Here is a 23,761-nt window from a genome sequence, read left to right as displayed (position 1 = left end):
CCATCATCAGACTGGGAGCTCCCTGAGAGCAACCTTTGTTTATTAAAAAGTCCTCAGGCCTACTGAGGTCCCAGCACAGGGCTGAGGTCTGAGTAAATACCAGTTTCCTCTCTGTCTGCCCCAGGGGCTGGGGTCCCCAGGGTGGGCTACCTCTGTTTATCCCTACAGCGCCTCAGGGATAGAGATTCAGCCTCTGCTCCTGACACTTGCAGGCCACCCTGTCTGCTGGCACTGAGCCCCTTCCCCCATCGCCGGGGCCTCCGCCCTCTCCCTTGAACAAATAATAATTGTTAGAAAAAGGCCGGTGGATAAATTATTATCCTGACCCTCATTCCAGTGCAAAAAACTTTTGCTAGCTGCCAAGCGAAAAGTCAAAATTTGCATTTAAATAGAAAACGTTAGGCCAGCTGAACAGGGAGGCCAGTGCCCCCAAGAGGCCCCTCCCAGACGGATGGGGAGCACGGTTCCCCATCCCTCCCCAGGAGCCCAGCAAGCGGCAGGGGGAACCTTCAGGGTCTGGGTCGAACTGATTTTTTTCTGTGGTCTGTGGCCCCTTGGGGTCTACTGTTTCCAGTCCCTGCCACGGTTCTGCAAAGGCCCTGAGGTCCAGCCAGATGACCTCTTTGATGCCCTCTATTCAACCCACCAGGAACTTGAGTCTCCTTTCTCCCACTCCACAGTAAGCAGGTAACCACAGACATTAAGGGCAGGTGGAGACTTCGTGGGTCATGTGACAGAATTTTAGAGCATGGTTTTAGAGCTGTACAGGCAGGGCTGGGGGCTTGGCTATTCGCTAAAACAGAGCTTCTCTGAGCCTCAGTTCCTCTGTTTGCCAATAGGTAATAATGCCGTCTTGGCTAGGAACTTCCCTGGTGGTCCAGTGGCTTAAGACTCTGTGCTCCCAATGCAGGGGGCCCAGGTTTGATCCCTGGTCAGGGAACTAGATCCCACATGCTGCACTAAGAGTTCCCACGCCGCAGCTAGAGATTCTGCATGATGCAACGAAGACCTGGCGTAGCCAAATAAATAACAAAAGAAATAAAAATTAAAAGTTGAGTTATTTTATCTTTATTATTTATTTATTTTTGACCATGCCATGGGGCATGAGGGATCTTAGTTTCTGTAACCAGAATCAAACCCCAACCCCCTGCTGTGTAAGTGCAGAGTCTCAACCACTGGACCACCAGGGAAGTCCTCTGGGAACAGATTTCTAAGTCGAGGGCACAGCATGGGTGAAGCTCTACGAAGAGAGAGAAGCTGACTGTCCAAGGAACGGCCTGGAGCCCAGAGGGGCTGGTCGGGTGGCAGGTGGGTAGGCAGGGAGGAGGGAAGTGGGAGGAGGGCAGGGCCGAGTCAGGAAGGCCTGTGGGACTTCGTCTCAGGAGGACGAGATCAGAGCCCTGGAAGCCAGGGTCCTGGGGAGCCCTATGCCAGGAAGGGAAGCAGGAGCTCTGGAGTGCCTGTTACGGCCAAGGAGAGATGCTTAACGTCCCCACCCCGGGGGACAGGACGGACCTTGTGAGAGACACACAAATGAGGCGAGTCCCACGGAAAGGTTCACGAGGTCCCCTCGTCCCTCACTAAAGTCGCTTCACAGGTTTACAAAGTACCAGTCAAACCAATTAGCTGTGAAAGTGTCGTAGGGCCTGCATTTGATTGGATTCCGGTCAACTCAGAATTGCTTAAATAACGTCTGCTCAGAAACATGAAAGAGCCGCACATCGGGTGGGATGGGCAGCACTGGATGGTCCCCAGAGGCCCCAAATACAGAGAGGAGTGTGGGGCTGGACTGGGGGCCTTGGCCGAGCTTCTGTGAGGAGGACTCTGCCCGGAAAGGGGCGTCGGGGGGGATGGTTTCTCATGATCTTTATGCTCCCAGTGGTCTCGACTCTCCCGCATCATTAGAATAATCCTGGGAACTTAAAAAAAAATACATACATACATATATATATCCTTGGCATCTGGTGGGTAGAGAGTGTTAAACATTCTGTGATACACAGGACAGCCTCACCACAAAGATATATCCAGTCCCAAAGATCCATAGTGCTGAGGTTAAGAGACCCTCCTCTAGTCTAATCCACCCATTAGACAGATAAGGAAACTGAGGCCCAGACTGGCTGATAAGGTGTGTCTGGGGTCATACAGGGAATATATGCAGGGTCGGGCAAGCAGGAGGACCATGAACTTCTCTCTCTGGACAGTGTGGCTGATACTATGCCGCGGGCTATGGCTTAGAGATTGTTCCATCAGATTCTGTAGGGCCAAGTTGATCAGGTTGAATTCTGGGGGCTTGGCCTCACCCAGACTAGGGTTTGTCTGAGGGCCTGTATAACTTCTAGGAATTGCTCATCTTCTCCTGGGCAAACCCCTGACAGAGTCCATCACTTTAGCAGAAGTTAGTAAAAGTGTTAGTCGCTCAGTTGTGTCCGACTCTTTGCGACCCCATGGACTGTAGCCTGTCTGGCTCCTCTGTCCATGGAATTCTCCAGGTAAGAAGTGGGTTGCCATTCTCTTCTCCAGGGGTCCAAGAAGGGCTCAGTTCTGCACCACCGGTCTTGGACCACTGGCGGTCTGTCCGTTCGTCCATTCATCCATCCCATGGCGGTAATCTGAGCCGTGTGCAGGGCCAGGGGACCAGGCTAATTGCAGGCTTGGGGAAGGCCAGGCAGAGATTAGCCCACAGTGAGGAGCGGCGGCAGGAGGGCGTCTGGGGCCAGGATGGTACCTGATTAGTTAAATTGCCAGCACCTGCTTGCTTTTATTGCAAACATAAACACGGCCGTGCAGACCATTGCTGGCCAACCTAATGCGTTCCTCGTTTTGCCACATCTGCAAGGTTTCTGGGGTCTGGCAGCGCGGAGGCTCAGGCCTGGACAAAACAGGGAGGTAGACGGGTTTGGGTGAAAAGACGCTGGATTAGGAATCGGGGGAGGGAATTTACACTGGTGAGGCCTCCTCTGTGGCAGGCACTGCGTGAGGCCTTTATATCCCCGTGCAAAGCTGTCGGACCCTCAGAACTCTCCTGCGAAATATTATGACTTTTCTGATTGAGACTCTGAGCATTTAAGCAATGTTCTCCAAGTGATCCAGCCAGGAGGTAGCCTCTATGGAATCTAACCCATGCTTCCCACCCCCTAAGCCCCTGCTCTTTCTGCTCACTGGGTGTAGGGACCCCTGGGGGTTTCTGCTGCAATTTACTGAATTTTATATCTGCAGCATGCAGTTACCAGCTGGCAGGGGCACGTGTGTTCAGGGAAGGAAAACACAGTTTCCAGGCCTCCAGACAGTTTGCTAGGGGACCACAGGTTTCTGTTTCCTCTCCTTGTGCCTCAGTTTCCACATCTGTAAAATGGACATCTAGTCGCCCGCCTTTGCTATTAAACTCCAGGGCAAAGAGGTGAGAGTATGAGAGTTTGGCCCTTGACTGTGTCTGAGGTCAAGTCCAGCATGCCCACTGAAATCACCTACTTGGGCTCCTCAAAGCTTCATTACACAGGGTCGCACTGCCCCGTCCCCATGGACATGAGCCCTGCAAGACCCCACCAGGCACGCGCAGTATTGACTCTAACCATCGCCCACCGATGGGCCGACAAGAGAAATGGCCAAGGAAACTCTTTCAAATTAACTCCGTCTCCATCACCAGTGTTTTTATTAAGATAAACTATTTGGGGGGCTGTTTACCGAAGACAGCCCTCCTTGCTGGCAGAAGGTCAGAGGGACGGTTGGAGGGAACTGCACAATTGTCATTCGAAAGCTTGGGGCGCTTCTCTCACATTCAAATGTGCGTCTCTTCCCCTCGGTGACAGATGCTTCAAGCCTGTGACATGTTTTGTCAGAATTTCATTTGTCGGAGCGGCTTCAGCCTTATTCTTGGCAGATGCGGACGATAGGGGAGAGGTACGAGTCTAAATTCCCTTCTGCGGTGCTTGAAAATGAAGTGGCAGTGCTTCTCCACCGCCAACACCGAGTTTCACCCAAGGAGGAGAAAGCAAAATGTGCCTTAGAGCCCGGGAGAAGGGCAAATGTATATTCACCATTCATCCATCCCTCCAATCGTGCCTCTCCTTGCTTCTTAAATCGCTGGTTTATTAAATGACTCACACCATCCCTTTATTCATTTCCATAATCACTTTGGTTTTTTGTTTATAACTTTTTATTGCGGTATAGCTGATGTACAGTATTATATAAGTTGCGGGTGTACAGTCAGTCATTCGCAATGCTTAAGGGTTTAAAATATGCTCCATTTATACTTACTGTGGGACCTAAAAAGTACAACCACCAGTGAATCCAACAAAAGAGAAGCAGGCTCACTGCCGCAGAGGACACACTGGGTGCCAGCGGGGAGGGGGAGTAGGAAGGGTGATACGGAGATTGCGGGGGCGGGTAGGAGCGCCAACTGTTGCCTACGATAAGCTGCCCTTTGGGTTTTTCACTGGAATCTTGATGTGTCCTTATGTGCACCAGAGCCTCCGTTTCTGCACCTGGGAAATGGGACAATGATAGCCCAGGACTGTACAAGACCTAAATGGGTTAATTTGGACACTTGGTTTGCAGGAGGGGGCCGGTGCTGTGAGGGTGGTGGTGGAAATGTACTCAATCCCATAAAGGTTAGGTTGCTGCTCACAGCCACATGGTCAGCAAGCAGGTGGGATCTGAGCCCAGCAGGCCTGCTTCCTTCCCTTTGCTCTGTTCTTCTCTAACTCTTAGCGTACATGTCGCCTGGGGCTACAGACCCAGCCCTGGGCCACTGGCCCTGCGCGCAAGCGGTGTTTGCCGAGCTCGGATCCAAACTCAGATTATTTGTGTCTCCTCTCGGACCTGTCCTGGGTGGGCTGCCTTCTCTGGGGGCCCCAGCAGTGGGTCCCAGCCACCAGTGGTGCTCATTGCCATCTTTTCCCAAAAGCAACCTCAGGTGAAGACCCTCCTGGTCCCAAAGGACCACCTTGCTGTCCAGCCGCGGGCAAGCCCTTCTCTTCTCTCTGGGCCTCAGCTTTCTCCTCTGCACAATGGGTACTTAGGTGATCCCGGAGCCCCCGCTCAGACTATAAAACTATGATTTTGTTTTTTGGCTGCACGGCGTGGCATGAGGGATCTTAACTCCCAGACGAGGCCTCTAACTCGCACTTCCTGCTGTGGAAGCACAGAGTCCTAACCACTAAACCACCAGGGAATTCTCCAGAAACTACGATTTTTTTCTGAGTAGAGATAGTAAATGTCTTCTCATACGGTTCATGGGGTTCTCAAGACAAGAATACTGGTTTGCCATTCCCTTCTCCCTGATGCTGGGAAAGATTGAGGGCAAGAGGAGAAGGAGCCATAGAGGATGAGACGGCTGGATGGCGTCACCGACTCTGCGGACATGTGTTTGAGCAAACCCCAGGAGACAGTGAAGGACAGGGAGGCCTGGCGTGCTGCAGGCCATGGGTCTCAAAGAGCCAGACACGACTGAGCGACTGAAAGTGTCGTTACAACCCGTGGACTTTCTTTCTGGAATGCCCTGGGGGACCTGGCCACACACAGTTGACACCAACCACTGATGGAGATTCCCCCCCGCCACCCTTCTGTCCCCAGGCATCTTGCCCTCCATGGAGCCCTGGGTACCTGAGGGCACCTCTCCCACCAGAACCTGGAGATTCGTCCCAGATCCCTCATCCAAAGACGTCATCTGCAAGCCTCAAAGACCTTTTCTTCCTCTGGGATCCTCCAAGGATGGTCAACACCTCCGTTTCTTCTGCGCCAAATTCCTTCCTCTTGGCCTGGGGAGCCCCATCAAGCTGGAAATGCCGCTTTGCTCTGGGCGACGTGTCACTCACATGAGGGCACAGGAGGGGTGAGGGCAGTGGGAGGAACATATTCATGCGTCACGATGGGGTCCTGCTCATGCGAAATGCAGCAAGGGTGAGGGTCGGGGGGAGTGGGATATGACCGGCAGAGGGGGAAGCTCTGGGTGATTTTCCTGGTCCGGCTGAAGAGGGGTTTCCTTTGGCTTTGCCAGAGCACGGCTGTCCGCCTACAGAGAGGTGGAGAATTCCTGGGGGTCGTCTCGGCAAATGACAAAGTCAACAGCAGAGGAAAGAACAGAACTTTCCGATATCCAGATTCAGGAGGAGGCTGAAGAAGGGAAGGCAGGCGGGATGGAGTTAGATTCTAAGAGTTCACAGCCTCAGCAGGTCTCCAAGGCCCCCAGAGAGGTTGTGGGATCCAGATGTGGATGGGAAGGTGGCGGGGGGAGGGGAGGCAGGGCAGGGGGTGGGGGAGGCCTGTTCACAATTAGCCTTGATTTTGTGTGATGACATTGAAATTGTGGGCAAACATGAAAGCAGAGTGGTGAGGACATGTCTGTCCGAGCAGCCCGGGGATTAATCCGACGTGAAGGACACAGGCCGCGGGCTGGCACCACATGGAAGCAGTTTGCGTGGGTTTTGATGTCCCGCCAGCTGAAGGGGGCTTCGCCGCTCAGGCTGATCGGGCCCTCCACCCCCTCAACCCAGCCCAGCCCCGCTTAAGCCTGGCCGACTCTGGCCAAGAGGTTAGGTCGAGAGCACGAAAAAAGGTTCTGCCTCCTGCAGGACCCGCCCAGAGCTGAAACCAGCATGGCAGCCCTGCCCGTCTGCACAAAGCCAGGCACTGGGGGTACCCTGCCAGCGGCCAGGGCAGTGACGGAGGGGCCGCACAGGGGAGAGTCTGTGCGTTCGCTTCGCTGCCTGTATGCAAGCTCAGTCTCTTCAGTCGTGTCTGATGCTTTGTGACCCCGTGGACTGTAGCCCATCAGGTTCCTCTGTCCGTGGGTTCTCCAGGCAAGAATACTGGAGTGGATTGCCATGCCCGCTTCCAGGGGATTTTCCCGACTCAGCAATCGAACCCACGTCTCCTGCATTGCAGGCAGATTCTTTACTGCTGAGCCACCAAGGAAGCCCTGAGTTAGTTTCCATATTTCTGATATCACGATGGTTGGGCTGACGCATATTTGCTGGGATGAACGTTGATGGGGAATCTTAGAATTTTTATGAGGATGTAAGGGGCCAGGAGGGCAGGTGGGAGGCTGGGTCACAGGCTCCAGCTCTGAGGGAGCCTGCTTGTGGAGGTTAATCCAGGAAGAAATGTCATTTTGACATCTCCACACTGCAGTGAATGTTCAGAATAGAGAGAAAGGCAGAGCCCCAGGTATGATGCCAGGTGCCACCCTGTACCATGTGAGTGCCCTTGGACAAGGGAGCCAGTCTCTCCTGAGCCTTGATTTCCTCCTCTGTAAAATGGGAAGAATAATCCACCCTCCTTGAATAAGATCCTTGTGAGAATTGGATACCCAAATGTTTACAAGATGTCCGCATCAAATGTGTGTGTGTGTGTGCCTGGTCACACAGTCGTGTCTGACTCTTTGCAACCCCATGGACCCAGCCATGCCCCTGTGGGATTTTCCAGGCAAGAGTAATGGAGTGAGTTGCTATTTCCTCCTCTAGGGTGTCTTTCCGACCCAAGAATGGAACCCACGTCTTCTGCATTGGCAGGCAAATTTTTAACCACTGTGCCACCTGGGAAGCCCCTAGCATCTAACAGACACCCAAGAAATAGCTGTCAGGGTTTCCATCTTTATCAGAGACAGTGAACACGCACATAGAGCTGGTGCGATGATCAGTGTGATTATCGATGTTCCATGTATTAGTATTCTGGACCAGTTGTGTTAACGATGCAGAGTGTGTCTGTGCCTGAAATCAGGACAAGGGTTCCTTTCCGTCAGTGAAGACAGTGGCTCGCAGCATCAGCCCTCGGCCCTGCTGTTCATGACCTGGGGCCTTATCACGTGCCGGTGGGCGGACTGCCAGGCATCTGAAGCTGTCTGGAAGCCCGGAGCCCCACAGATCCGAGCCGAGGGGTGTGTTTCACGCACAGCCTGTGACCCCTGGAGGTCCTTGGGGAGGCAGGAAGGAAAAGGGCTCTGTTTTGGTGGGGGAGGGTCAGGAGAGGCCCTTTGTGGTAGTGGGGGATGCGGGGGGGAAGGAGTTGATGAAATCTCAGGATGTACCGAGGTCAGCTTCCAGCCGACTCGTCTACGTTAGAGAAAAGTGATCGCCACCCCAAACACGCTTCTTAATGAAGCACAGCCCGTGCCTACAAGCCTTTCCCTTCCTGCCTTTTCCCTCTAGGAGGAAATTCTAAATCCTGAACACAAACGGCCACAGAATTATATTTACATATATTTATATTTTTTATTCATGCATGTTTAGAGAGCTGGAAGCAGGAAGAAAAGAAAAAAAAAAAAGACTGAGTTTGATTCTAAATGGAAGTAATGTTTCACACCTGAGCCTCTGACCATGTGCTACGAGCAGTTGAAGACAGGTGAAGAGTGGGCATGCCTGCTTTAGTTGGTGTTTGGGCTTTTAGTCAACGCACAGCCAAGCCTGTCCTTTTGAGGAGAATTAAACTGTGCAACGGGAAAGGGGCAATGGAAGGTGAACTTCATGTGGCTGTTAGTGAGTTTGACCTGGCTAGGCTGGGCCACAGGACCTGTGTGTCGGTTCCAAGGGGCTCACTGCTTGACCACATCAAATGCTGACGCTGGCCTTGATCACAGCTTGCTATGGATGAGGAGGGCGCGTGAGAGGAAGCCAGCCAGGTCTGCCTCCACGTGGGTAAATCAGAGAAGAGAGAAAACAAGGCAGCTTGGCGACGAGTTCTCAACTCTTCTAGAGGAAGGGAAGAGGGTCCAGGGACCCTGCCCGCTAGCATCCTGTCCAAGCCTTTGCTCCAAATCTAAGCAACTCGGGGTGCCTCCTCCTTCTTGGTGGAAGAGACAAGTTAGAGGAGAGTGGTGCTGAGAGAGCGTGCGTATCCGCCTCCCGGCAGAAACCTTCAGAGACACGGGTGGTGTCAGCGCAGGGCCCTGTAATCTGGGGAAGTGGTCGCCGCCGGCCTTGCTCTGCATCCCATGGAAAAGAGAGGCCCAGACGCTGGAAGCACTGGGTGGCATCGCCCCAGGAAAGGCACCCTGGGAGTCTGTCTTCCTGCCCATCAGGCTCCACGAGGAAGACCCCTCGGAGACCCTGGGACTTGGAATTGAATTGGAGCTGCTGGGGCTGTGTTCGACTGGCCATTTGACGCCCTGCTCTGCTAAGCCATCCACACACGTAGCTGAGTTTAAGCTTCCTCAGAACACAATGGGGTGTCTGGAGGCCCCCGGAGTTGAGGTGCCTTGGCCAAGGTCACTGTGGACCGCTGAAGGGCAAAAAGACACTGGACCCAGGCCTTTCTGACCCAACGATCAAACACTTAAAATTTTTTTTTTTACCGAGGTATTTTAATGCCCATAAAATAAAACACAAAATGTTGGTCTGTTGTTGTTTAGTCAATAAGTTGTGCCTGACTCTTTTGAGACCCCACAGACTGTAGATTGCCAGGCTCCTCTGTACATGGGATTTCCCAGGCAAGAATCCTGCGTTGGGTTGCCATTTCTTTCTCCAGGGGATCTTCCTGACCCAGGGATCGAACCTGAATCTCTTGCATTGGCCCACAGATTCTTTACCACTGAGCCACCAGGGAAGTCCAATGTTGGCCAATGATGATATAAAGCAAAACAGCTCGAGATGCAAAATCCAGCCTGCAGATTCCAGACTTGTGATCTTTCCAATGATGATAAAATCCATGCTTGTTTAGTTCTTACTATGGATCAGCAACTGTCTTAAGGGCTTCCTGTGTATTAACTCAGTTTAATCCTCATAATAATCCTCTGAGGTAGGTACTCATTATTTTACTCATTTTATATGAAGAAACAGAGGTATGGACGGGGAGGTTAAGACCACCCATTCTGGAATGATAATTCGTGGGTTTGAACCCAGGTGGCCCCCTTGGTATCTTGTCTGTTCAACCTTCTGCTCAGAGATGCACCTCTGTCCTCCTGGGGTGTGACTTCCAAGGGACCCTGCATTTTCATTTTGCACCCAGCCTTGCAATTAGGTAGCCAGCCTTGGGTGTAGCAATTAAGAAGGACTCTGGACTTGGTTCAGGCCCCTTGCTTGGGCCCTGCTCATCTCGGGACTCTGAGCAATTCACAGCCACTCTCTGAGCCTTCATGTAGACCCAGTCAGGTACCCAGTGAGATGCTGCAGCGCTGAGAACAGTTTCACTGGGTAAGGGAGACGCCAGCCCTCCCTGGTCCTTGGTTGGGACCTGGTGGGTACCTGAAGCTGGGTGCTGAGCACCTGCCCTGAGGATCCCATAGGGATGCTGGGAGCACGTGGAAGCCTCGATCCTATGACATTGGGGCGTTCTGGGGTTGCGCTCTGAGCCAGCTTGATGAAACCCAGCCTCTGAGTGGAGCCCTGATCTCTTTAACCTTGACGTACAAGAATTGAGCTTGTACGTCAAACGGCTTCTCCGTGATGACTGGCTTGGTCCTGCTGGAGAGCCAACAGCAATAAATACACCACCAATTTGCTCCCTGAATGTTCTTATTTGCAGCACACCATGCAGACAAAATATTAACAAAAAACAAGCTCCTCACTCATAACAGGCTGACGAGCGCCTCTGTAGAGGGGCATGTTTGCTTGCATCTCCTCTCTCCTTTTTGTTCTTTCTAAAGGAGCTATCACTGGAGTTAAGCAACCTCTGGGAACATCTCCTGGGGCACTGAGCTAAAAGAGGTGGATGGCTTGGGAGAAGATGGGCCCTCAAGGGGCACAGTGGAATGAAGAATTGCCCTAGGGAGCCAGAGGCAGAGGAATGGGGGAGGCTTGTCCATTGAACGAGGAGAGCCTGGGACCCAGAGAACTGACTTCAATTCACGAAGGGGGATCCAGGGGTCCTGGGTACCAGGAAAGTCACTCGTACTTTCTGGGGCTCAGTTTCCATATCTGTAAAATGGGTTGATTCAATGACCTCTTCCAGCTCCAACGCTCTGTATATGACAGCCTATTCTGTATCCTTTTTGATCTTCTGAGTTCTGATATAGCAAGGATCTGAGGGCACGGGTACTGTTCTGTAATTCCAGCATCACCAAGATCCTTGAGACTCCAGAAATCAGTTGTTCTGTTGTTCCCTGACTTGAAGACTCCAGGCACATAGGAGTAGGAAATTGAAATAAGAGTAACGTGAGCTAAAATCACCTATGTAGACAATGCTGGTTTCATGGGCACGTGGCTTGTGCTGTCACAGAGGGCCTTGAGTTCCATTTAATTCTTAACTGTCACTGACTTGAAATTCACAAATTTTGAACAAGGGTCCCTGCATTTTAATTTTGCACTGTGCCCCACGAAGGACATAGCCAGTCTCATGGATGGAGCATTTCAGAAAAAAGACTCTAGAGGCAAGAGGACTTTGTTCTGATCCTGTCTCGGCCCCTTCCCAGCTGTGGGGCTCTGGGCGAGTGACGGCCCCTCTGTGTATTTCACCGTGTCCGTGAGTCAGGAGTCCTGACATGGCTTAGTTTAGTCCTCAACTGAAGGTCTCAGAAAGCTGCCATCAAAGTGTCACTCTTTGGCTGTGGTTTCACTGAGGGTCAGCTGGGAGAGGTCTGCCTCCAAGATCACTCAGGCTGTTGGTAGAATTCATTTCTTCCTGCTTGTGGGACGGAGGGCTTCAGCATTTCATGTCAGTCAGAGACCACCTTCAGCTAGTAGACACCATCCAAAGTCCCATGCCGTGTGGGCCTCCCAACATAGGGAGCCTACACCATGGCAGCTTGGTTCTCTAAAACCAGTTTACAAGCTGGAGATTACAGCAAGACAGGCATTACAGTCCTGTAGGTAATTATATACATTGTGTCCACTTTGCTGTATTTGATTTGTTAGAAGCAAGTCAGGGGTCCCACTCACACTCCAGGAGAGGGTACTGTGCAGAAGAAAAATATCAGAAGGTATGGACCTTGCGGGGGGCACCCTAGAGTCTGTTGCCACAGTGCTTCATTCATTCATTCAACTAGCTCTCGCTGATGGCTTGCTCTCTACCAGGCACGAAGGCAAACACACTGAGCAAGACGGATGAAGCCCCAGACCTTGGAAAAGCATGCAGAGAGGGAAGGATGGGCCAGTGGCTGACTTAGGGGGCGGGGGTGGGGGAGGGCGGACCCCACTCTAGCCCTGCTGGCCCTTCTGTCCAGTGAAGTGCGTGCCACAGAGCCCTCCTTGGCTCAGAGGCGAGACGAGCTCGGTCATCACTGTGAGAACAGTTGAACGAGGGTATCATGCTGCACATTAGCTGTGGTACCAACTCACCCTCACCACCGCCAGCCCCCAGGAACCGTGAGCCTGCTCCCAGCTGCGGTTCCATTCTGTCACCCACGAGAATACACACGCAAACAGGCTCTGGAAAGAGTCACAGGAGCGGCTTTGGGGAGCCCTGGGTGAGGAAAGAAGGGGGGACCGAGAAGGGAGGTGCTTGAGTGGAATCCGCTCTGGGGCCCGACTCCGGCTCTTTGAGACCTTGACCTTGCACTCAAACATCCCCACAGGCAGGTGCATTCATGCCTGTTCAGCTATTTGAGGCCCCGCGTGCAGGAGGGCCTGAGGCCTGTTTGACGTGCCATTGTTGCCATTTTGCTGTTTTTGATCATTTTTGAGCCTGGAGCCCTGTATTTCATTTTGCACTGAGTTCCCCCAAACTTTGTAGCTAGTCCAGTGGCCATGAGACCTTGGACAAGCCCTTTAAGCCCCTGTGACTAATCCCTGCTTTGGAAAGAGAGAGAACCAGATCATCCTAAACTCAAAGATCACTGCAACAACGATAACCTCACCGGCAGAAATAATGACTCTAAGCTGCATCAACAGAACCCGGGCTTGTCCCTGGCTCTGGGCTAAGTGCTTGAGTGATTTCACTTCCTGCCCCACTTATCCCACCACGAAGTAACTATTGTCACGTCCATTGTACAGACGAGGAAACTGCGGCTCAGAGTGGCAGAGTCGTCAGCGGAAGTCTGGAGTGGAACCGTGCAAGGAACACGATTAGAGCCGCCTCTGATCCTGGCTCGGCTGCTGCTGCTCTGAGGGTCCACACAGCGCAGTAGGAGCATCCCCCACTCCCACACCCCCGACCCCGCACCGCCTCCTTCAAGTAACGTTTTCCCCTACCCAGCTGTCTCCCCTCCTTCCTTTCTGAACCTGCAGGAACAGTATTTTCAACAAACCGTCCGCAGAACAAACTGTCTCTAAGGAGGAGGAAGGCTTTGTTTCTCTCCATCCCCTTCCCCAGCACGGCGCCCCCACCTCCAGCCTCCCCAGCAGACTCCAGCCAAGACCTGAACGATTTCAGCTGCTTTGGCGAGAGACGTAGTGAGATCAGGGGCTGGTCTGGGTGTGGAGTAAGGGCCTGGGGGGAATGGGGGCGGGGCCGGCGGGGCGGGGGCGGGGCTTGTGCGGCCAGCGCATCCTCCTCGGAGACTCCAGGAAGAACACCTGGGGCAGGTGGTTGTGGCGAGGGCCATGCGGGCGCCCTCTTTTTCCGGTGCCCTGAGACGCGGAGGGGCTGCAAGTTGCTCCCTGCTCACCTCACCAGCTGGGAGGCATGGAGCGAGAAGACCCGCCCCCAAGCCTCCGCTAATCAGTTGGCTGGGTGACGTCACTGCAAGGCCCTTCCCCATTTGGGCCTCAGTTTCCTCTTCAGAAAACAGAGCGAGTGGGCGTATCTTTCTTCTCCTGCAGGCTGTTGATATGAAAACCGAAGAGGGAAATGCAGAAACCACACTATCAGTAAATCAATACCTTCCCCTCGCCGCCTCCTGCCCGCTGGCCTTGGCCTGGGGCCCTGCCCCGTCTTCAGCCTGGGCCGCTGTCTACGAAGTTGAGGTGACTGAATTTCCAAGGCTGAGAAGTGACCTGCTGGAAGCGCCATCACCCTGGACTGTAAGCTCCCCAAAGGCAGGCACCATTCCTGGCCTGGCTCCCTCCTGGTTTCCTGCATGGAATCTGGTATAGGGGCGGTACTCAATGAATATTTGTGAAATAAACTACTCGGAGACCCTCTAGGTAGGACCATGAGAACACTGGCCAGGAAAGAACTAGCCTGGAAATCAAGGAACATGGTTTTGAAACCTGACTGTGCCGGCCGTTCTCACTCTTTGAGCTTGGGCTGGTCCACTTTCCCCTCTGGGCCTCAGTGTCCTCACCTGTAGAATGGGGGCACTGGAGTAGCTGAAATTGAAACCCTATCAAGCTCTACTGGGCCTGAGGTTGCTGTCATCAGCTAGAGAAACCGGCCTTGGAAGGGGACACCAGACAGCCCCTTTCTGTCTGTCCCAGGAGAGGTAATCAAGGTGTTCTCCATTTTCATTTGTGAAATTGCAAGGGACGTCTGGGCATGCAGGGAATATGCATTGTCCCTGGAGCCTGACCTTCGGCCTCTGATCGATCAGGATGTATTTTCAATGCACATTTCCTGGTGGAGGAGCTCAGAGCACACTGCTCTGGTTCCAGCCCCCCAGCCGCCGTCCAGAGCTCTGTGAACACACATTCCACCTCCCTAAACCAGGCCTGGAGTGGCCCATGCCCTTTGGTCCAGATGGTCAAGTAGACCTCGGAAGAGAGTCCGGGGGCTCTGGAAGGACAGGCGCCAGGGCTCTGGGCTGTGGCGTGTGGACCCCACCTTGGCCTGTCGGCTCCCAGGCCATGGGCCTCTGTCCCTACACTCCCTTACAAGGCTGGATCCACCACTGTCACGAGGCCGGGCTGTCCTCCATTCTACATCGCTTGCTAGAAAAGTCCTACCACTATTGTTAATGATAATAAGTAACTTGGATTGGAGGTTTCCCAGGTGGCGCTGGTGGTAAAGAACAGGCTTCCCAGTGCAGGAGATGTTAAGAGAGGTGGATTCGATCCCTGGGATGGGAAGATCCCCTGGAGGAGGGCATGGTAACCCACTCCAGTATTCTTGCCTGGAGAGACCCATGGACAGAGGAGCCTGGCGGGCTGGAGTCCATGGGGTTGCACTGAATTGGATATGACTGACTAAAGTGACTTAGCACACATGCACAGTGTGGATTGAACTTCTGAGTGCTTAGTCTTTTATAAAATATTCAAACTAAGAAGGGAGGGGTTAAGAGCATGGGGCTTTGGTTTCAGGAAGGCTCAGGGTCCAGGTCCCACTTAGGCGTTCTTACAAGTCTTTGAATAAGTCCACCTAGTGTTTAAGTCCCCAGAACCAAGCACAACTGCATTCAAACCTCAACCTGCCACTTAGCTCCTTGCCTTACCTCGAGCGCAAGCCTTCAATCCTCTGTGCCCCAGCTTCCTCATCTGTGAAATGGGCATAAAAACATTTGAGGGTTTGGTGCACACAGAGTGCTTTCCAAGTTGCCTGGCTGCAGGAAACACTCAAAAGCACCCCATCCATGAATACTTTTCTCTTTTTCTAGTCACTTCTGACCTTCAACAGGTGTAAGTTACTGGCATCTTGACTTGTAAGGTCCCCCGTTCTTGAACTTCACCGGAGTGGAGTTGTGCGTGCTCTTTGTTGCCTGGTTTCTTTGGCTCACACTGCATGTTTGAGATTCGCCCCTGTGATTGTGGACATTGGTAGTGTGTTCGTTTCATGGCTGGGGAGTTCTCAGTTCTGTGAATCTCCCAGAGTCTGTGCTCCATCCGTTACTGATGGGCATCTGGGTAGTTTCCAGTCTGGGGTTATTAAGAAGAGTGGGGTGCTAGCATCTGCCGATACAACCACCACCTCTGTCTAGTCCAAAACACTATTTTCACCCTAAAATTAAACCCTGTACCCCGATACAGTCTGGAGATTATAAACTCTGCCTTCTCTCTTCCCACCCAGCCCCTGGCCACCATCAGTCTGTTCTATATCTGTATGGATTTACCTATTCTTATTATTTCATATCAGTGGAATCATACAGTACATGGCCTGTGGCTTCTGGCTTATTTCACTCAGCATCATACTTGGAGGTTTATCCATGTTGTAGCATGTGTCAACACTTTGTTCCTTTTAACAACTGAGTAATATTACATTGAATGAGTGTATGGCATTCCATTTATCCTTTCATCAGTTAATAGTTTAACAACTTAACCTAAAGCTCCAGATCATATGTATTCTTAGAAAAACTCGTGCTGTGGGGCCAGGTTTAGTGCCAATAACAAAAGTCACCCTCTCTCCCACCCTTTCCCCAGATAACCAAGGTCAATGGCCCAGTGTCCTGAGCACACACACACACGTCAGGCACACGCACACATGGCCTAATGACACAAGTGAGAGGCTGCTGGGTGTCTTGTCTTGCAGCTGGCTTTGGTCCCCTCCCTTCACAGTCCCTGGAAAGAAGGTGGCAGCTCTATGTACTCTCCGCTGGAAATCTGCTAGGTGGTGGCTTCATTCAGGGCCCCAGCTCATACACGGCCTGGAACACTCTCCATGTCACCTGAGTTTGGGGACAAAGGGGTCTCTGCTGGGGAGGAGAGGGGTCCCCTCCTGGGAGGCCCTTGTCCTTTCCTCTGTCCCCTCATGACTTTGAACGATGCCAACCCAGACTGTGCTGCTCTGGGAATTTCAGCGAAGCATCACTCAACCCTCACTTCTTTCTATAAAAACCACTCTATTCTTCAGCGAATCCTCAGGGCTACATCTCCTTGCTCTGTGACTTTTAAAATCATTTTCTCCCCCTTTTGGCCCAGCTGGCCCTCCCCCCTGGCTCACAAAGCTTTCTAAACTCCTCAAGAATAAGATGCAGACTGGAGGGGAGGGCAGGAGGGGAGGGGTCTGGGTGCGGGGGAGGCCTGGGAGCCGGCCGGGGCAGGCCAAATTCTTCAGGGGTTGGATTTCCTCCAGGTCGGCTTCCCGCAGTGTCTCTCCACCTAAAGAAAACAAACTGAAATCCAGTCCAGGCGGCCACCTCCTGGGGCCCTTTCACCTGGTGGACGGATGGTGCAGACCGCTCCCTGGGAAGGCAGCTGCGGCCAGGAGCTGGGGCGGGGGGGTGGTGTCCTGTGACCCCCACGGTGTCTCCAAACTCTCAGCTGGGGACTCAGTAAGGGTGAAGCGAGAGACGGTGGACAGGCCAGTCTATGGCATGGGACCCCTGCCCTTGCCCAGAGCCCCATGCTCCAAAGGGCCCCATGCTTTGTTTCAGGCTCTGCCATTGCTATCATGAAGTTCTTTTTTTTTTTTTTTTAATTAATTAACTTATTTGGCTGTGCCAGTTTCAGTTGCAGCATGCGGAATCCTTGTTGTGGCACTTGGACTCTCTACTTGTGGCGTGTGGGATCCTAGTTCCCCAACCAGGGATCAAACCGGTGTCCCCTGTGTTGCTAGATGAATTCTCAACCACTGGACTGCCGGGAAGTCCCCTGAAATTCTTAATACATTTTCAAACAAGGAGTGCCACGTTTGCATGTTGCCCTGAGCACAGCAATCACGCCACCTTTCCCCCCACCCCCCTGGGGGCTTTAGTCACAGCCTCAGCCAGGCCACCTTGGGCCTGGCACATTCCCTCTATGAGCCTCAGTTTTCCCAACTGCAAAATGGGAGGACCCATTTGTAACTGGCTGTATGGAACGACTTTTGGAGTTACGACCATCCCTACCCCAAATCTGTTCTTTTGAACTCCTCAGATCCTGGGCCAGCAGCTCAGCTTCACCTGGGAACTTGTTAGAAGCACAGTTTCTTGGGTGCAGTTAGACCTTCTGACTCAGATACCCTGAGTGCGGACCCAGCAGTCTGTGTTGTAACAAGGCTTCCCAGGGAGTACAGACGTTGACAGCCTCTGCTGAACCATTGGATCCCAGCCTGGGAAATGAAGTCTCCTCCTGCATCTGGATAACCACCTTCTGACCCCAAGCAATTCCCTTCCCATCTAGGTCTCAGCTTCCTCATATGTAAAATGGGCAAGTCAGATCTACCTTGCCAGTGGCCTTGTGGACAGTCAGTTTAAAGCATTCCAAGTACAGATCAGTTTTAAACCACTTTTAAGGAGTAAGGAAATGAATGACTCCTGACCCCTCTGGTTACCTGTGTGGGCTGTCTGCACTGACTTTGGTACCTGCAGGCCACCTCCCCCTTGGTGCAGACTGGAAGCTCCTCTAACCTCTAGACAAGGATTTTGTTTGTTTGGCAACTGATAAATGATGAGGGTGGTAGAAAGAAAGCTGGATTTTTGAGTCCTTTTTCTCTTCTTTAAAGACAAATGCAATTGCTGCTGCTGCTGCTAAGTCACTTCAGTCGTGTCCGACTCTGTGTGACCCCATAGACGGAAGCCCACCAGGCTCCCCCGTCCCTGGGATTCTCCAGGCAAAAACACTGGAGTGGGTTGCCATTTCCTTCTCCAATGTGTGAAAGTGAAATGCAATTGGGCACATTTAAAAACTTCTCTGAGCCTCAGTTTCCTCATCTGTAAAATGGGGAGAGTATTAACCTCCTTTCAGAGTTGTCATACAGATACGTGAAATAATGTACAGGAAGGAAGGGCTCCGTGCAGGGACTGGGGTGCAAGTGTGGATCAATAAGATATTCAAATGATTGCTATTACTAAAAGATCAATCATCAGTTCCCACCTGCCCTTGTGTTAAAGGGGCAGAGATCCTAAGAGTTGGAATCCCCTTCCTCTTAGAGTCATCTGAGCAAGAGAGCTTAAAAGTAGAGACACAAAGATGCTGAGACCCCCGTGGGCCACCCCTGCCCACCCAAGGTCTCCCGCCATCCTCACACAGGCCCCGAGGAAGGCCCGACACCCATGATGTACAGTCCCAGGAAAAGGCTGCCGTCGCCCAGCCAGGAGGTGCAGACCAGTCTTAGCTGCTGTCAGCCTAACTCTTGCCAGATTCCCCCTGAGTCGGGGCAGAGGTAGGGGGTATGTGGATGGTTTAATGGTGCATTTCAAGGATGCCTCCACTCTCAGAGTCAATGGAGGTTGCAAAGCTGACCCCACAGTGAGCTGGTCCTACAGCAGAGCGGTGGAGGAGAGTCCATGGGTCGGGGGGCTCCCCCCCGCAGGTGGGGGCAGGGCCTGGTGAGGCTGAGAGTGTCCAGGAGGTCAGCTGGTGGCCCTGGTGCCTCCACTCTCAGCGGGAACAGGTTGCAGATGACAAAGATGGAGGGAGGGAAGGGGGAACAGGGGAGGCAGGGTCCCTAGGACTTGAGGGGCAGGGGTGAAGGGGCTAGGGGAGGGAGACACAAAGGCAGCCCTGGGGGAGGGGAGGGTGGGAGGAGGGGCCTGGCTCCCCATGTGTTTTGAGTTCGGGGCTGGCTGCAGCTCTGAGCCCTGTTTGCTTTGGAAGGGCCTCTAGTTAACTCCTTCCTGCCCGGCGGGGCGCCCGAGGCTGGTTGGAGATGGAGGGGCTTGGATGCTGAGAGGTGGTGGCCAGGCCGGGAGGCACCGGCTCATTTTTCATACCCGGTGATCCAGAGGGTGCTGGGATGATGGCAACAAGGACCCCCAACCAGGGCTGGGACTGGGCGCCTCCCTCAACCATGTGCCCTGCACACCTCGCTGGTCTCACCCCGGTGCTGCTCTGGTCCACACACGAGCTCAAATCTCTGCGCATGCTGTGCACACTCACCTACATGTAGTCACACTCATTTTCTCTCCTGGTCTGCACCACACCCCCCATGGGTTGGGGAAACTGAGGCTTGGAGGGGAGTAGCGACTTGCCCTCCGTCACTCTGTAAGTGACTGAGCCATTTAAACTCAGGTCTCTTGGGCACCAGGGGCTGATTTAAAAAATCCACCGCCTCCTCCACCCTGGGGTGTGGCCATGGGATCCTACCGGAGGCCCAAAGGGGCTGGGTCCTCATCCCCTCCCTTCTCCCATCTTCCTTCTGTTGGGGTCAGGCTGCCACTCCCAAATGTCTTTTGTCCACACTTTGCTGGAGCAGTGAATCTTTTGAGCTAGAAAAATTGCAATGCAGACTTGGGGCTTGGAGGAGTACACGGAGGGGGGCCCTCCACCCCGGAAGGCCTCAGGGACAGGGGGACCCCAGTGGCTATCTTTTTGCACATCTAAAATTTTATTTTCATATTAACAGATTGAAAGAAAGTGACTGAGGCCCCAGTGCTGTAATAACAAGAGCTAATATTTTTCAAGTGTCTACTATGTGCTAGGTTCCACCATCCCCATTTCACAGATGGGCAAACAGAGGCCCAAAAATGTGTTGCTGTTCAGCCCAGCTCTCTTGTGGCCAAGCTGGAGTTTGAGCCTGGGATGGGCTAGATCATTAGTAACTCCTACAGCTGCATCCCACATTTTGGGTTTTTCCTGGCTTCCCTGGGACCTCTTAGCAGCTCTGCATGGGGTTTGATGGAGTCAAGGTTTATTGATCGAATGATGACACAGAAGGGCCTATGGCTGAAGATTTTTCTTCTTCAGTTTGGGCGATTCCCAAGGTTACCACTGGTAGTTATCGAAGCTCAAGAGGGACTGAATTTTAGAGCCAAGTTCTTCCCCCTTCTGATCTCAAAAGTCACAGTTTTCCTTGCCTCTGAAAAACAGCTCTGAGGGCTTTGCTGTTTGAAGAGAATTGAGAGGGGCTTTTTTTTTCTCTTTCGTTCTTTTTAACTTTTTGACCACACTGTGTGGCATGCAGGATCTTAGTTCCCCAACCAGGGATTGAACCCCTGCAGTGGAAGCACTGAGTCTTAACCACTGGACGGCCATGGCAGTCCCAAGAAGGGCATTCTTAGTCCATAAGAAACAGCATGATCTGGGGAAAAGAATCCTTTCTTGGGAGTCAGGCGCCATGGACTCCTGTTCTGAGCTCCTCTTCTGTAGCTTTGGGCAAGGCAGTCAAGATCTCTGGACTTGGGGGGGTTCCCCACCAATAACTGGGGGACCCTCAGTTCAAGGAAAGAACACATCTTGAAGAGCCTGCTGAAGCTTGGAAACGTGTCCGGGAACCTTAGGCCAGGAGGATCCTCATGAGTCTTCCTGAATCTCTTTGGTCTCGGCTTCCTTCTCTGAACATGGAGGCAACAGTTCCCGCCCCAGTAGGGCTGGTGAGCAAATGAATGGAGGGCCCCTGGCACGGACTGGTAGCCAGTAGGTGTGCAGAGACTACGAGCAATTAGCTGAATGGCGTTTCTCCAGCTGTTAGGGCGGGAAGGTTCTTAGAGAATCTTGGTCTTACTTTGTGATGGGGGAAACTGAAGCTCAGTGTGGCGGGGACTCTTCACAGACTCAGAGGAATGAGGCACACTGTCGGGGCCGACATGCCCATCTCCTAAGCCTCAGCCCCCCAGTCTCATACCCCACCAGGCTGGGGCCCCTAAAGGAGGATGAGGAAGACGCTCAGTGACATCCACACCATCGCACACTTAGCTCACGTACGTGAGATCTCATCTCATTGTGACAACACCCTACGAGGCGGGTGCTGTGGTTACTGCCACTTCACAGGGATGTGATCTGAGGTTCGGAGGTCTAAAGTGGCGGGACATTTGGGTAGTGGGACTCCGCTATTTCCTGCAGTGGGTCAGCAGCCACTCTCAGCCTTTCCCTTGCCTGGAACAAATCCACTGGAAGGCCAGGGAGGGAAGGTGATGTCACTCGAATCCACACTCAATGGAAACGAAAAGGACCCAAGTCAGTCATGAGTGTCAGAACTTGGACAGTTACTGGCAGCAAAAGTCTCAGGATGTCGTTCACAGCCAAGGGTACCAGGGTGGGCCTTAGTCATCAGCTGCTGCTGAAAGTCAGAAGCAGTGCTGATGTCTGCAGGGTCCCAGAGCCACGTGAGGGGTCTTTGAGAAAAGCTTTGGGGCATACAGAACAGCAATGCAGGCTGCGAGGTAGGCTTCTCTGTGACCTCAGGGGAGTTACTCGGCTTCCTCTGGTTTTCATCTCCTCATTTGTGAAATGAAAGGGTTTGCATCTAATAATTACCCAAGTTCCCTTCTGACTCCAGTGCCCTGGACAGGGTAGCCTATATGTTGGTTAAGAGAATGGGCATTGGAAATTAGCAGATCTGGACTTAAGTCCAGATGAAAATCCATCCTCTGAGAGGCTTAATTGAAACAAGCCAAAACGTATTTTTTTAAAAGAAGAAAACATACACACCAAAAAATAGGGGGAATGGGGAATGAAAAAATACTGGCTGCAGTAATTGGCATCAGCTTCAGGAATGGATTGATCCAGATGCTCAAATGGGGTCACCAGGGCTCCATTTCTCTGCCTTTCTAGCCTTGTGCTGTTTTGACATCAATCAATATGAATGAATATGGAGTGAAATTAGAATTATTGTGTCCCAGCCTGTTAATTCCAATTCTATTCCCCTCCCCAGAGATGAGTTCATTCAATACCTTGATTTGTCCTTCCAGATCTTTTCTGAAGTGTTTTCATCTGTTGCCCCCACTCCCCAGCATGGTTTAGCTTTAACTTGTTTTCTCGTGCATGAGACTGTGCCCTACGTGTGAGCATTATCTGTGGCTGAGCCACTCGTTGTCCACCTGATATCTACGTACTCCCCCAATTTCCTTGCATTTTGGTGGAGCACCTGATCTTCAGCCAAAGGACAGTGCATGCCTGAGCGATCCTTTATGCCCATTCTTCCCGTAAACGAGGCATTGTTTGTGTGTGCACGAGCGTGAGCGTGTAAATGCTCAGTCGTGTCCAACTCTTTGTGATCCCGTGGACTGTAGCCCATCAGAATCCTCTGCCCAAAGAATTTCCCAGGCAAGAATACTGGAGTGGGTTGCTGTTTCCTTCTCCAAGTGATGACGGGGCCAGTCTAAGAGAGTATACTTACACTGGTGGACTCAACCTGGATCCCTGAGTCACTGTGTTGAAGGAGCTCTCCTGGAGGGACTGAATTTACATCAAACTTTGTGTGAACAAGAAATGAACCTTTTTTTAATTAAGCCCCTGAAGTACTGGGGCATATTTGTTATCGCTGCATAACCTGACCTATGCCAACTAACATGTCATGTTCAGTTCACTTGCTCAGTCGTGTCTGACTCTTTGTGGCCCCATGGACTGCAGCACGCCAGGCTTCCCTGTCCGCCACAAACTCATGTCCATTGATGGCATTGGTGATGATGTCCAACTGTTTCATCCGCTGTCCTCCGCTTCTGCTCCTGCCTTCAGTCTTTCCCAGGATCAGGGTCTTTTCTAATGAATCAGGTCTTCGCATCAGGTGGCCAAAGTTTTGGAGCTTCAGCTTCAGTCCTTCAGTGAATATTCAGGATTGATGTCTTTAGGATGGACTAGTTTAATCTCCTTGCAGTCCAAGGAACTCTCAAGAGTCTTCTCCAACACCATAGTTCAAAAGCATAAATTCTTCAGTGCTCAGCTTTCTTTATGGTCCAACTCTCACATCATGACTACTGGAAAAAACAGCTTTGACTAGATGGGCCTTTGTCAGCAAAGTAATGTCTCTGCTAGGTTGTTTAGGTTTGGCATAGCTTTCCTTCCAAGGAACAAGCATCTTTTAATTTCATGGCTCCAGTCACCATCTGCAGTGATTTTGGAGCCCAACTAAAATAAAGTCTCCCACTGTTTCCAATGGTTCCCTGTTTATTTGCCATGAAGTGATGGAACCGGTTGCCATGATCGTCATTTTTTGAATGTTGAGCTTTAAGCCAGCTTTTTCACTCTGCTCTTTCACTTTTATCAAGAGGATCTTTAGTTCCTCTTCACTTTCTGCCATAAGGGTAGTGTCATCTGCATGTCTGAGGTTATTGATATTTCTCCCGGCAATCTTGATTCCAGCTTGTGCTTCATCCAGCCCTGCTTTTCTCATGATGTACTCTGTATTTAAGTTAAATAAGCAGGGTGACAATATACAGCCTTGACATACTCCTTTCCCAATTTGGAAAAAGTCCATTATTCCATGTCTGGTTCTAACTGTTGCTTCT

Source organism: Moschus berezovskii, chromosome 19, assembly GCF_049115385.1.
Source record: "Moschus berezovskii isolate FMDL1 chromosome 19, NW_MosBer_1.0, whole genome shotgun sequence".
In the NCBI taxonomy this organism is placed as follows: Eukaryota; Metazoa; Chordata; class Mammalia; order Artiodactyla; family Moschidae; genus Moschus; species Moschus berezovskii.
Note: the sequence above shows the minus strand (reverse complement) of the source record.